This window comes from Toxorhynchites rutilus, chromosome 2 (assembly GCF_029784135.1).
Source record: "Toxorhynchites rutilus septentrionalis strain SRP chromosome 2, ASM2978413v1, whole genome shotgun sequence".
Classification (NCBI taxonomy): domain Eukaryota; kingdom Metazoa; phylum Arthropoda; class Insecta; order Diptera; family Culicidae; genus Toxorhynchites; species Toxorhynchites rutilus.
The window spans coordinates 157,703,829-157,716,385 of record NC_073745.1 but is presented as its reverse complement, the minus strand read 5'-3'; positions in this window follow the sequence as shown (position 1 = coordinate 157,716,385).

Sequence of the window (12,557 nt, the reverse complement as noted above, 5' to 3'; positions counted from 1 at the left end):
TGCGCTACTTCTGTGCGCTTTGTTTTTGGTTCTGCGGGGTTGGCAATCGTCCACTGGGAAAACTATGGTGATGATATGCATCAAGATAAGAATGAGAAGGTAGACGTGTTGCTCATTCCTACACTCCTCCTCAACACGTCCTTCGAGTCTCCTTAGCTCGATACTCCAAGATGTTCCAGAAGTTGCCAGAATCTTGTGGCGCCCAACGGTTTCGTGAGCGTATCTGCTGTCATCTGCTTTGATGGACAATACAACAGCTTAACCTCGTCTCGTTCGCTCAAATCTTTAATAAAGAATCGCCGTGTATCGATGTGCTTTGAGCGCTTCGTAGCTCGTTCTGCGTGGACGAAACTCAGACAACTTTGATTGTCCTCGAACACTGTAGTAGCTTCCAGCCGCTCTTCCCCGAGATCTGCTAGAAGTCTTCGAAGCCAGATAAGTTCTTGACAACAGTCACTTAAAGAGATGTATTCTGCCTCCATGGATGAAAGGCTTACACAGGACTGTCTACGACTGACCCAGGCTATAGGTCCACCACCGAAAAAGAATATGAATCCCGTTGTAGAACGCCGGCTTTCCAGGTCACCAGCCCAATCAGCGTCCGAGTAACCTATAAGCTTCCATCCGCTATCACCAGGTCCAAACTTCAGCTTCAACTCTTTAGTACCTTTAAGATACCTCAAAACTCTTTTGGCAGCTCTTCAATCTTGATCTGTTGGTGCACTTGATTTTCGCCCGAGAAATGCCACACTGAAAGCCACGTCCGGTCTAGCGATAACCGTGACGTATAAAAGTGCACCAACTAAGCTTCTGCACAGGGTTACAGCCGCAAATGGTTTACTATCACTTTTTGAACTTGTATAACCAGCTACCATCGGTGTCTTCGAAGGCTTACAATCCTGAAGATTAAACCTCTATGTAACTCTTCAATCGCAAGCTATAAACACCTTTCTCGAACTGAATATCATATCCCAGAAAATGCTTGACAGCACCAAGGTTGACTATGTCCAACTTCAGCGCTTTATATACTCCATCAATTTTTACCTGATCCGCACATCCCACCAAGAGGTCATCGACATAAACGAGCAAGAAAATAGTGGTCTGCCCATCTCGTCGAACGTATAGGCAACTGTCGGATTGACATTGCACAAATCCCATTTTGGTGAGCACCGCATGGAGGGTACGGTTCCAGCACCGCGCTGCTTGTTTCAGCCCGTAAATACTCCTTTTCAGGCGACAAACTAGATCCTCCTTTCCTGCTGCTGCATAACCGGGAGGCTGGCGCATAAATATTTCTTCGGCCACTGTCCCATGCAAATAAGCTGTTCGAACGTCAAAATGTTGAAGAATTATTTTGTTCTTTCCCGCTACTGCCAGTAGCGCTCGCAAGGTCTCATGTCGCGTCACCGGAGCGAAAACATCTAAATAAAAAACCCTGGGTAAAACCCTGCGCCACCAGTCTCGCTTTATGCTTCACGATATCTCCGTTTTCGTCATGTTTAAGTTTGAACACCCACCGTGAACCAATGGCCTTCTTTCCAGTCGGCAAAGGAACTAGCTCCCATGTGGTGTTTTCCTCATGTGACCGCATTTCGGCATCCATGGCCTCCTTCCACTCCTTCACCTGGAGCGCATCGCGATAATTTGTGGGCTCTTCCGCTATGCTCTTAGCAACACCCACTACGAAGTCACTTAATCGTTGTGGTAGAACACCTCTTGTTCGTCTTCTCTGTCGACGCGTTTCTTGCTCCTCCTGCGCACATGCACCGTCGCTTTCATCTGAACTATCGTCAGCGCTGACAAAACCTTCAAGTTCAGAGAAACTATCCCGAACACCTGGGGACGGCTCTGTTTCCACAACATCGTTCTGACCTTTACTAGTATTCAGCGGAATTTCTATTTCGTTGTCCGAATTTACAACTGCAACTGGATCCGTTTGTTTCAACATCATCTCCGAGCCATGCTCTAACTCCATAAACTTAGCATCCCGACTGATGGTAATGCGATTCGTAGAAGGGTCGAGGAAGCGATAACCCTTATGCTCCTCCGAATACCCGACAAATCTAAGTTTAACTGCTTTGTGATCCAATTTCGAGCGTCTAGCATCCGGAACGTGCGCGTACGCCCAGCACCCAAATACCCTCAGGTGCGCCAAATGTGGCTTACTGTTCATCCACAGTTCGTACGGTATTTTTCCGATTACACGCGATGGAATACGGTTCTGTATATACGAAGCTGTCATTACCGCTTCGCCCCAATACAGCTTATCCAGCTCAGCGTCCGCAAGCATACATATCGCCATCTCTTGGAGTGACCGATTTTTACGCTCGGCTACTCCGTTCTGCTGTGGCGTGTACGGTGTAGTGTACTGCGCCCTGATTCCCTCATTTTCATAAAAATTTCGCAGCTCACGGCCGATGTATTCTCCACCTCCATCCGACCGTATGACGACAGGTTTCCTTCCGAAACAATTCTCGCAGCGACGCACAAATTCCTTGATTCTAGCGGTAGCTTCATCCTTACTCTTGAGTAGATACACGGTGGTGAAACGGCTGAAATCGTCTATCAAGGTCATAATGTACCGGTTTCCAGAGGGAGTAGCGGTTTCCATTGGTCCACAAAGATCTGTGTGGATCAACTCGAGTGGCCGTTTCGCCTTCCTTTCAACTATTGGAGGAAACGGTTTTCTCGCAAGTTTCCCCTTTATACAGCATTCACATGTAACACGATTTCCACAATCAGATAATTTAAATCCATTTACCAGATTTTCTGCTTCAATCCTGCGTAACACATCCGGATCACGATGTCCCACACGACGATGCCATGTGTGCTGACACCATTCACTATGTTCACCACCAACTTTCAGCGACTTCTGCTGAATACGTAGCCGATAAAGACTGCCGACTTTCTCGCCAACCACCACTGTCTCACCAGCAGCGTTTCTTATGGAACACTCCGACGCACTAAACACTGCAATAAACCCCTTTGCTGCTAGCTGACTCACGGATATAAGACCTCCGTCCAGCTCAGGCACAAAAAACACATTTGTAAGCTTGATTTCCACTGGACTGCCCCGTCCATCTTCACCGAAAATAACACCATCGCCGATACCATTCACTTTGGTTTTATTACCATCGGCAAGAGTCACTTTTGACTCTACACTTGTACGCAGCGATTTGAAAAATGCACGATCACTTGTCATATGCGCCGTAGCGCCACTATCGATGATCCAGCTACCCGCCATTGCATAACCAGCCATAAAACATACCGAGCCGCCGGTTCCCTGCGCTTGCTTCGCCTTTGGATTGTCAACTTTCGGCTTATCGCCCTTTGGCCCTTGCTTTTTATCGCTACCACTGTTTTTCGCTAACCACTTTTTACACTGCGCCTTTACATGACCCGGTTGTTTACAATAAAAACAATGCCGCTCTTCTTTGCTGCTATTCGCGGCCAGCTTCATCGCTTTCACACCTGTCGCAAGAGATTCACCTCGCTGCTGCCTCTGCCGGAATTCATCCAACAGCCTAGCCTTGACGGAAACTACCGTCCAATCAGCATCAACACGACACTGCAGGCTTTGTACCAAGCCACGATATGATTGCGGAACACTTTTAAAAATCATCGCAATTTTCAACGACTCTTCTAAATTCTGACCCGCGGCAGCCAGCTTATCAAACAATTCTTCCATTCCCGACAAATGCTTGTCCATATCGTCACTTTCAGACATACTCGCACTGCACAGTTGAGTGAAATAAAACACCACTGTCGACATCGTCGCTTTCTCGTGGTGCTCTTGCAGAGCATGCCACATACCGCGCGCACTGTCCGCACCATGCACAATCTTAAATTGGCTCTCTTCCAGGAAAAGACCAATATTTGCACGAGCCTTCCGATCGCGAGCAAACCATTCCGGTTCCGGATCCTGCGGTTTGGCCAAACAAATCACATCCCATAAGTCTTCTCTCTCGAGCAACCACTCCATCCGCTGTTTCCACGAACCCCAGTTGCTCGAGCCCAACTTTGGAAAATTAACTTTGGCATTATCCGCCATTTTGCCACTTGCACAAAAAATTGCTAACACCGAATTTTTCACTCGCAAGCACACGCCGAATTAAACAAAACTAAATCTCAATATTTTCCGAACTATTCGTCTACTGGGCCCATAACCTGTGGGCAGAACCACTATGCGCGAAGCGGACTCCACCAACTAGACGGAAAAAGGATTTGACGCTAATAAATTACACGTGCTATATTAGTTTTAACGAGAGTTTTTAATTATACGTGTTCACTGTACAACGTACTGAATGGAAGAGAAAGAATAAAGTTCACTGCGCTACTTCTGTGCGCTTTGTTTTTGGTTCTGCGGGGTTGGTAATCGTCCACTGGGAAAACTATGGTGATGATATGCATCAAGATAAGAATGAGAAGGTAGACGTGTTGCTTATTCCTACAATTTGTTGGATACCATTCATCCAAACAACACTAAACATTGACTACAGTTTCGCCGGCACGGTTGATTGCCGTTATGAACCAGCACAAAAAACAAAGCTGCAAATTATGCGCTAGTGGCGGTACCACGATCGAAGCATTCCCTGAATCACATTAGCCGAGCCAGCTGGCAGAAGCATATGCATAAAGGTTGCTAGGTTACTATTTTCAACGACAACTGTTTATTTATTATACTGCTTCAAATACCTTCGACGAAATCAAATGTAACCATACCAACGTAAGTAATAACATAAACAAATCCAAACTTTTCGTCTTGCCATTCCTCATACGTCTTTTCTAAATAGTGTAAATTACGAGCCACCTGTTAACTTCACCATCTTGGTCTACACATTAGGCAACAGCAACCCGATCTATGTTGGCGATGTCAATCGCATCGCCAACTCAGCTCTGCACATTGAGACAACTCGAACGCGATGAATTCGTTAAGTTTTTATCCGTCATCATAAACTGCCTAATCGCTGGCAGAGATGCCATTTATTTAACTGCCGAAAAAATCATACGGAGAGCAAATTATGAAAAATTGGTTTGAAAAAAACTACTTTACTTGGGATTTTTCTTGACACCAGGCAAAGAAAAAATAAATAAAAACTTAATTTCACAAATCATCGAATCAAATTGAATGCATACGCGGCTTCTTAAAACTACAATAGAATCAAAAGGGCACATTTGAAATACAATTTACACTATAGCAGAAAAAAATCTGCTTATCTGGCATTCCTGGATGTACTTTTTTCGAAGGTGTTTCATCTCATATATCAAACAATAATACCATTTTTATTTAAAAAATGTACCGTTGTGTTAATATTCCTTCGTGTGTACAATAGATTTCAGAATTTCTTTTGGGTTCTGCTTTTTTTCTAAATTCTAAATATTTCTAAAAAATGGATGTATATATTTATTTTTCGTTGGAGTAATACCACAAACCAGCAAACAATATATACAAACATAAAAAAATCATTGAAATAAGAATACAGCCGAAAAAAAATTTTATAAAGAAAACAGAAAAATTTTCAACAATTCTTCTAAATAATGATTTATGTATACACTAACGCTAAATATGAAAAATTCTCCCAGGGGTCACATATTCGCAGACCGCACCTTCGCACATGGTACAATCGAGAATCAGGGATGATAACGGTTTCCCGGGAAATCTGACCAGAATTATCCAATCTTAGGCTATCTGTTGGTATTTGTTGAATCATGATTATAACCGACGGTATCAAGCTAAAGGTGACATATTTACCTAACAGACTTATTTCGGCTCGCTGATAACAACAGACAGCAACAATTGCTGTTAACTTGGAAAAAACACATCCAGCGGATTCTGTGCTTCTTGCTCAATCTCCAATATTATACGCATCCTTGACCAATTCAGCACTCTTCCCGGACGGTATATCAAGAGAACTTATATTGATGGCATTTCCTAACGTCAAACGAATATATATTATATATAAACTAAACCAAAGTAGCAAAATACTTACATCTCGTTCGTTCATAGAAACAGATGCGCCAATATTGTAAACACTGTTTTGCATCACCACTGACAGATATTGAAATTCAATGAACGCAGAAATCAAAACGTCAACAGCAATTGAACGAAAAGGTTGCCGACACAAATCGCGCGCGACTCGACATGCTGAGTTGAATCGAAAAAGTTGGTCCGACCAAAGTTGCCAGTTGCCTAGTGTGTATGCTCCCATTTGATTACACATGTTCTCAACTTTTTTGACAGATTCGTTAAGTTGCTTTCCAACTTAGGTTGCCTAGTGTGTAGATGGCCTAAAAAATGCAAACGATTTTTCTTCACGAAAATCAAATGTAATCAAGACGACGACGATGTCAACAAATAATGATGTTTCCTTCGTTGTATACCTGTTTCTTATCCCTCCCATCCGATCTATAATCTTTTACTTAGTCGCTTAGTGAGTGTATTTATTACACACTCTTTACAGATACACGGACCGAAGGTTGTGCAGTCCACTGATTATTCAACAAGAGCTGAGGATTGTACCGCTTATGACAACTCTACACGAGCTGATGATTGTGGCGGCTAGTGACCATTCTATCCTGGATTTCTCAAGTCGAGAAAGACGCACCACGCCAGATATGGGGTACAGACTAGGGAGCATTGCTGATTAATGGTTAGCTGCTTGTTTTGAGTTAACTGTCATCATATTGATCCATTCAAAATTTAGACTTTATTCAGAATATTGCCATTTATTGAGCACTCAACACATAGAAACTTTATTTCTGCTACGCACGAAGGACATCTGCTAAAAAACTGTAAATAATAATTAATGAAATTCCGAATATAAACCCATAAACACGCAACCGCACCCAGTGTGCGCTTAAGATGCTGTGAAACAATAGCAGCAATTGCACACTGTATATATTGTACATAGAATAAAGATCAGAATTGAAGAAATTTCATCTCTGTAGCACTGTGTGAAAAACTACAACTTCCTCGCACTCGACTGCTACAGCCGATCACCATCAGTGGAATTGGCAACATCACCACGCTCGTCCAACATGAAGCCTCCGTTACCAACCAAAACCTTTAGAACAGCTAATGGGACAGCACCCACCAGTGCGGGTCAACCAGGCGCACCCGTTTCAGAATGTTGGTATAGACCTTGCCGGTCCTATCTACCGTTTTTTAAGGCATATATCGTGGTTTATGTATGCCTGGCAACCAAAGCCGCTCATTTGGAGCTGGTCTCCGACCTCACCAGCGAAACATTTATCGCCAGCCTTCGTCGATTCACCGGGCGCAGAGGGAAACCTGCGCACATATACTGCGACAACGCCACAAACTTCGTGGGTGCCAAGCGTGAGCTCGATGAGCTGAGGAAGCTGTTCTTGTCCCAGCAGCATAAACAAAGGGTGACGCAGGAAGTTACGGAAGATGGCATCCAGTTCCATTTCATCCCTCCATGGTCACCTTCATTCGGTGGAATTTGGAAGCCTGCGTCAAATCCGTGAAGAACTTGTTTCGTAAAATCATAGGCAATGCCCACCTCACGGAGTGCGAACTTCAAACTGCACTTATACAGGTGGAGGCGATGCTCAATTCACGCCCGATCACTCCTCTACCGAACGATCCCAACGAAGAACTCGCTCTGACCTCAGGACACTTCCTAATCGGCAGACCGCTGAATATGATGCCCGATCCAGATAAGCAACAGGTTCCAGAGTCCAGTTTGTCCCGATGGAAACGAGTACAAGCTTTCCCAACATTTTTGGTCCCGGTGGCACCAAGATTACCTGGCAACACTGCAAAACCGATACCGCTGGAATCGAGCTCTTGACAACCTCGCCGTAGGATCTATCGTTGTCCTAAAGGAGGAGAACATTCCTCCTCTAAAGTGGCCACTCGGATGCGTTATCAGCATTCACCCTGGCTCTGATGGGCGAGTGCGGGTCGCCACTGTTAGAACGAGTACCGGTACAACGAAACGCGCGATCAACAAGCTCTGCATTCTCCCAGTTGAGGTGGACCCTGCCATCGTGGCGTCGAATTCAACCCCAATCATCCAAGAAACCAAGAAGTCTACAGCTGGAAACCCATCCTCAGCAGTTAGATCAACATCAAATTGAGTCATCCTGAACAACCGGTACATTGCGTTCGATGGCATCACTAAAGCCTCGTCACGTAGGTCGGAGGACCGACCCCGTGACAGAGACTTAACTCTAGTTAAGTATCTCAAATTTATTTTCGTTAAATCCAACACAATCTGGTGACAGATGTTCCACCTTTCCAGAATCAACTAACCATGAACTGCGAATTACCTTGGATGCTGGAAGGAGGGCTTCTCAACCGAGATTCCGTCAATGAAGACATCACCAAATTCCCCCGTCAATGACTGATGAATTTCCCCGAATTTCATTGGCGGCCGGAAAGTTTATTGAATTCCCTTAGTTTTGAACTCATGATCGTTCGCTTAGTTATCAAACGCGCAACTAATGTGGCTATGAACACCCCGTATAAACAAACTGCAGCACGCCAAGCGGCTGCCATAGTAACCGTGTGGACTCCAGAAAGCGTATTAACAACATTGTAACTGTCTATAACTATCTCGCCATACTAGTTCATCCCACCATTCATATATACCCTCTTTAAGGTCAGGCGCAAATTGAGACGCGTATAGCGCGAGTAACTTGGCGCGATATAACGCCTGTTTTTGTGGCTAATGTAAACAGATAGAATGGCGCAAATTGGCCAGATGACGCGAGATGGTGGAGCGCTCGTGAGACACTACTCGCATGAAGCTGTGGCTGAACAGTTTCTCGTGTTGGTCGTGCCGGTTGTGGTGGTTGTGTTGGTGAACAATCGTATAGCGCCGTGAGTTTTGCACTATATGGTTGTACCGATCAGGTGATTGTGTTAGTAAATGAATATATCGCGCAACTCTGTGTGAATCAGACATTGTATGCGAGTGGCACGTTATGGCACCATACTGCGACTCAATATGCGCTCCATCACGCTACGTTTGTGACACGTATGAGTAGCGTTGGAAGCCTCATGTTCGCTTACGAGTGCTATACGCTTCTCAATTTGCGCCTAGCCTAATAGCAACTCTTGAGCTCGGTCTGACAGTTCTGTGCAATTCTGATCTGCTTGATGGTTGGATACGGAAAGAGGCAGAATCAATTTGACCGTACATGGAAATGTCAGTTTATGTTCAGCACACGCACTAACTAGAATCTGTTCAGCCGGTACCACACAAGTTCATAGGAGCATGTCACATGAAAAGGTAATGCAGAGATAAAATGTGTTCACGAGTCCCGGGCAAAATAGCATAGAAATAGCATTGATATCATCAAGATGGATTAATTACATGATTTGAATATATAAATCTTTTATAAATAGTGTGCAAGCATGATGTTTCCAATATTTGTAAGTGTTCAGAAAAGGTCTGAATACGTACCAAAAAATCATCAGATAGTTGATTAAAAGTTAACTCGAATGAGGGGCTTATTGACGCCAATAGAAGATGGACTTTATAAACCATTAAAACGTGTAAAAAATCGTAAAAATCTCCTATAGAACTACTGTAAATAATGAAAAAGACAATTTTATTCATATGTTTGAAGATATTTGAATAGATTTGAATACCTGTTTTGACTTCTAGAAAATTATCTAGTTGTAAGAAGAAGAAACTTGAAACTTGCACAAAGGATGTTTTCAAAAATGTTCAATTAGAGGTGCATGTGTCCAATCGCATTTCATTTGATCCAAGCCGCATTACAGGTCTGTTCAATTAACTAGATGTTCAATTAGAGGCGAATCCCTGTAGTAATATTTCTATTCACCTTGGCTGCATTTACAATCATATCGGAGGAAACTAATACCATGGACAGACATACAACTGTACTAGCGTTGTACGTGTACAGCGTTGTACAGGTACCACGATAGCATGACACACATACTTTGATTGTACATTGTACCGCATGTCAAACTGACAATCAGAAGTTTGACCATTTTTCACCAAATATTTCAATGAAAAGGGTTTTTATTTAGCGTCTGAACTATCAAACACAACAAACAAGTTTACAATTTGAGTTATGACCTCAAGAGAAAGTCAAGGAAAAGAAGGTTTACCAATTGTTTTTATTCAGTTTGTTCATGCTATCCACCACTAACCGTCTATGGCGCTGCGCACAGTACAACTGTAGCCATGTACAGCGGTAAAATAGGTCGGTACAGGTACAGCGATTGTACCGAGTTGCTTGCATGGTTCTAGCGCTGTACATGGTGACAGACATACAATTTTCGAAGTACAACGCTAGTACAGCTGTATGTCTGTCATAAGTATAATGCTTATGACAGACAAACAACTGTACTAGCGTTGTACTCCGAAAATTGTATGTCTGTCACCATGTTCAGCGCTAGAACCAGGCAAGCAACTCGATACAATCGCTGTACCGACTTATTTTTCCGCTGTACATGGCTACAATTGTACTGTGCGCAGCGCCATAGACGGTTAGTGGTGGATAGCATGAAAAAATCGAATCAAAACACTTGGTAAACATACTTTTCATTGACTTTCTCTTGAGTTAAGGCTGATTTAGACGATGCCAGTCAGCGCTCTAGTTGAAGTATCCAGTGAATAGAGAACAGACACTCTGTTCAAGTTAGAGGTCAATTACTTGTTCGATACTGGTAAAAGTAACTTGAACAGAGTGTCTGTTCTCTGTTCACTGGATACTTCAACTAGAACGCTGACTGGCATCGTCTAAATCAGCCTTTAATAACTCTGACTGGAAAATTGCTTGTTGTGTTTGATAGTTTACCCAGCAAACATTAAATCGTATAATTTTGCACGTGCCAAGTCTTACAAGAAATCCGAATAAATCATAATCGCATATAATATCAATCATAGTATGTATCGTGTATATCTGAAATCGCATAAAATGTAAAAACTCGATTTTATATACCATTATCAAATGAAGTCGCAATTCTGTATAATAAACATCAATTTTATTATGTACATTGTCGTAAAATATATTTAATCCGAATCATATGCGTATGCAGTTTGTGTGTCGTATAAGCGTATAATTTAAATCGATTCAGTACTGTAGTAAATCGTGTTGCATGCTGAAGAAAATCATGAAACGGTTAATCATATTAGATCCTAATATCATATTGAAATGTCATACTACATCATATTGAAATGTCAATGAAATTCTGATGCATTCGAAAGTTTTAACCGCTGTTGAATTAAATTTCAGATAGCCGCGCGAGATAGCCGGTGGATGATAATCCAGACGACCGGAGTTCGAACCCACATCGAAGCAGTTTTCACCAAACATCAATCTGTGTCATTTTAAACATTCATATACCACTCCCAACACAATTATTGTTTCTACGAACATAAATACTCATATATAAAAATGGCGATTCGTGAAGTTATAATATACATTTCACGAAAATATTTTGCGCCATTTGTTTTTTTATATGTCTGTAATAAATCGTATATGAGTATGGCAAATGTCGTATTTGGTGCTTTGAAAATTCATGAATATATTCATATTAGATCGCAATTCAATTTCAACATAATCGCTATTATAGCCGGTCAAAGTTGCATATTCATCCAAACAAATTCGGTAATTTTTGCCATGTATGTATATGGCCTCCACTTTTGCATGCATATGCCAGTTAGGCGCATTATATGCCAACCAAATTTTAGGGCATATGATGTTATATATACGCTTGTTATGCGATTTAATGTTTGCTGGGTAGACGCTAAATGAAAACCTTTTTCATTGAAATATGTGGTGAAAATTAGAAAAATTCTGATTGTCAGTTTGACATACGGTACAATGTACAACCAATGTATATCTGTCATGGTACGATAGTACCTGTACAACGCTGTACTCTTACAACGCAAGTACAGCTGTATGTCTGTCCCTGGTATAAAATTCATAACTTACTTTTGAACAAAATTTGATAGTTTATTCAATGTTTATTCTAATTGATATTGTTATATAGCGCATTTCATTAAACTTACTTTGAGGTTTGAACTCTATTTCAATAAATGTGAAAAAGTAATATATTGTGCAACTGCGTAACGAATTATTAAAACGGTATGTAACTGGAAAACCTTCAATTTGTGAAGTGGTTGTTTGATAGATCTAGGTTTATTTATTGCACAATATAGGCCCAAAAAATGAAATACAATGTCACAGTCATACGAATTTTCGAGCCCAAATGAATTTGAAGTAAAAGTCACTTTTCGTTGAATTTATTCTAAATGCTTGTGGATTCTCTGCTTGAAAAAGTTTGGAAAAAGCAAGTGAATGACCCCGAGACAAAAGCCCTACTTTTTTTGACGATATTTTCGGCCAATATTTCTAACTATTGGAAATAATATCTCTCACAAACCCACGTACGCTATCATACTGAAATGTCTATTTCATAATGTCTTCAAAATGTCTTCACAGTAATCAAATGTCTTCAAAATGAAGACATGTCTTCTAACCTGGCATCTCTGCTAGTATATGAAGAACATCATGTGCATCCCTGAATTTCTGTCTCTCCTCTCAAA